Here is a 3,643-nt window from a genome sequence, read left to right as displayed (position 1 = left end):
TAACTGCGGCATTTATCTTTCTTCGACTGCCTCATCTACTGCAAGACGGCACATTCCTAACGTAAAATGTGAGATTATTTGTAGTTTCCGTGTGGACTGACTCTACTGGGCTCATAAATGTAAAGTTACTAGCTCAGTGTCACACTTCAAATGAGAATAATTTGGGATATTTAGCGGAAATTTCAAGAAAATACCAAGTGAGCATATCAGGATAATTCTGAGTCACCCCAGGAAGTATGACAATGGTTCAAATGGCTCTGAGCACTATGGGACTTAACTTCTGAGGTCATCAGTCCCCTAGAACTTAGAACTACTTAAACCTAACTAACCTAAGGACATCACACACATCCATACCCGAGGCAGGATTCGAACCTGCGACCGTACCGGTCGCGCGGTTCCAGACTGTAGCGCCTAGAACCGCTCGGCCACCCAGACCGGCCCCATTTCTGTAACTAGGGGTTATAGCTAAAGCAATCCTATGAATAATATTCAGATTCACTGATGGCAATCTGGATACCATAAATTAAGAGCTATTTGGGCAGTCCTCCTCTTCAGTAACTGTCGTTATTACTATCATTTTCCTGTGTACTCCAAACTGACAAGCTTTCTTTTTTTTCTTTTCCCTTATCTCCAGTAGCCAACGGCCTTGCCGCAGTGGTAACACCGGTTCCCGTCAGATCACTGAAGTTAAGCGCTGTCGAGCTGGGCCAGAACTTGGATGGGTGACCATCCGGTCTGCCGAGCGCCGTTGGCAAGCGGGGTGCACTCAGCCCTTGTGAGGCAAACTGAGGAGCTACTTGATTGAGAAGTAGCGTCTCATGTCTCGGAAACTGACGTACGGACGGGAGAGCGGTGTGCTGACCACATGCCCCTCCATATGCACATCCAGTGACGCCTGTGGGCTGAGGATGACACGGCGGCCAGTTGGTACCTTTGGGCATTCATGGCCTGTACGGCAGCAGGGAGTTTATCTCCAGTGGTTACACTGTAAACATAATGGGCGAACAATACTTTTTGACCGTTTGATCATTTTGTAATTTACATGAATGTAGCAAAGTTATTCGGCCGCGTGAAATTGGTACTAGATGAGGCGAATTTGCTTGTGAGGTTGAGCGCTGGCTGACAGTCGCAGGGCCGTCAAAGCACTGCGGCCGGTCCAGCCGCAGCGATCGTTGCTGGCCAGTCCAGGAGCGGGTACGAAAGCTTGACGGGTAAACCCAAGCCCTAAAGCTGCGAATATGGGAAGTGGTCGGTCGCTTATAACTTATAAGAATGCGGACAGCACCAGCTACGGTGGACTTTCAGGCAAGCTGAAAGACGGGTTCTTAAAGCTCTCTGAACGTGCGAGCAGTATCAGGTAAAGTGGCAGCGGGTTTGCTGGTTTGGGGTACTGTTCAGAGAGCTATTACTCAGCAGGAAATGGTTAGGGAAAGTCGCAATTAAAGACTTAAAAAAGTTACTCTTAGGAATATTTTAATTGGCACTATCCGGAAAGGTACGAATAATATAAAGTTTCAAATCAAGAAAATGAACTTTTTGAGAAAACCAATTAGTCGGCTCAGAAACCCGTGAATAAATGCAACCAGCCAAAGTGTTCAGTGAAATTGCGTTTTCAGCCTCTGCTAACGCTACGGGAGAAACAGCTCTCATCAGGATGTGTAGAAAGGAACACTAACCCCTTGCGTTAAGCGAAACTGCTGTTCAGTTGTAATAATCAAAAGAACGAAAACGGCCATCCTGTGGTATAGTAACTATATCACAGTAGGCGTTGCTGTGCCAACGGGGAATACGTCTGATAAATGGACCTGTCCACTTCCGAATGCTTAAGGGGCTCCGGAACGCCCGATACTTGCAATGTTAAAATAACGCTTATAAATTACATCTTTCCTCACAAAGTATTTGAGGTAGGAAGTTGAACTTTTTACAGATTATTTATTGAAATATGGGCTACAACTTAACACAGGGATTTTACAAAATTTTAGTTCAGTTATTAAAGATGATTTTTTTTTAATTGTAATGAAAATTCACAACATTTGTTTGCAATTTTTTATTTATATATTCAAAAATATACAGTTTTTTGGAAAAAGGCTGTGTTAAATTATGCAGAAGGTACTGTGTAACATTTACTGAAAGTTTGAAACAAATATGTTTGGAAGATCCTTAGAAAACATGTAATTAGTATGAGAAAATAAAAGTTTTGGGAATCGAGCGACAAAGATTGGATTAACTTTTTAGTGCATTCCAGGTCCATAGGATGGATTATCTTCATCCTCTGCAAACTTCTCCTCCAGCTTCCTCTTGTTCCTCCTCCTGTTTACTCTTCCTTGTATTTCTAGACTCTTTACAGCCCTGTCTGCAACCCGAAGGCGTTCCTTGTCTAAAGCAAGCATCGCTCGTACCATGTTAGAACCTATCTACATTCCCATATTTCTAAATACCTTGCACCTTACAATGTAGCCATCCTTCAGAGGATTTCTAATAACTTTACTTTTACTCATTATTATACTTCAACAAAACAGAGACACAAGAAACAGAATTAATTACGAATATTTTCGAGATAACGACAGATTAAATAAACATGAAACAATCGACAATCACACCAGCGATATATATTGAACCATCACAGGTTAGCCACAACACATACTTTATCTCACATCACTAAAATGTACCTGATGAACACGGACGTTAATAATAACACCATTTGACAGCAGTTTAACAGCGCCACAGTGGGTCACGCCCATGTAGAACACATTTCAAAAAAAATTTAAAAATAGTTGTAGTCTTCGGAATTGAATAAATTATATATCTATTAAAAGGTAATAGTCTGCAGATTCAGAAAACGCAAAAAAGTAAAAATTGAACTTTTCATGATTTTGAGCCTTTCCGGAGCCCCTTAAGGCAGGGACATACCAAGATAACATTAATACGCCCATCAAGCTGAGCGTGGGGAGGAGTTTCCATCCAGGGCTCTGCAACTGGCGCCGTTTGCTCCTAATCCCTTTTGATTTCATACTAACGAAGCCTCTAGGCTTTCAGAATATTCGTATTTTGAACGTGTAATTGTGAGTGCAGTCTGCTACGTTACATAGTATTCCATTTGTGGATGTATATGACTCAGTCGGTGACACTAATTTTAATTTCGTTGCATATGATGGCGACTGAATGAATACCGAAATGATCTTACTGTTGTGTTTAACGCTTCGTGAAAGTCGCCAGGACATTGTTTTATCGGCTGACTATCAGAACTGATTGCAAACTTGAGTAAAACTCTTCACTGACGTGGGTTATTATCTCTTCATAGCAGCATGGTGCTCACTACAGTAACTCGTAAAATTAGGTAAGGCTCATTCTGCTGAAGGGCTCAATGACACGAAGTCCGTAAAGGAAAAAATAAAGAATTAGGGCGACATTTAATACAACAACCAGTGGTAAATGGACCGACGCTGGTGGAATGGGCGGAGAATATCCTTCTTCTCCTGATCCGCGGAGGTAAACTACAATCGTTGTTCAACGGCAGACACTGGCTGCATCACTATAATACAAACTAAATCACTAAATTTCTGCCAGTAAGAGATACTCTGAACTCGCCACTGATGACACCTCTCTGAAAAAATAAAAGGTTAACAAATCATATGAAAATAAG

At 41.9% G+C, this 3,643-nt stretch overlaps 1 pseudogene; it reads left to right on the top strand.

Moving 5' to 3' along the window:
• Positions 1–636: 636 nt before the first annotated feature.
• On the top strand, positions 637–754 carry LOC126093064 (5S ribosomal RNA; annotated as a pseudogene).
• The last annotated feature ends 2,889 nt before the right edge of the window (positions 755–3,643 follow it).

Source organism: Schistocerca cancellata, chromosome 7, assembly GCF_023864275.1.
Source record: "Schistocerca cancellata isolate TAMUIC-IGC-003103 chromosome 7, iqSchCanc2.1, whole genome shotgun sequence".
Classification (NCBI taxonomy): domain Eukaryota; kingdom Metazoa; phylum Arthropoda; class Insecta; order Orthoptera; family Acrididae; genus Schistocerca; species Schistocerca cancellata.
The sequence above is the reverse complement of the archived record's forward strand: the minus strand, read 5'-3'. Positions and strand labels throughout refer to the sequence as shown.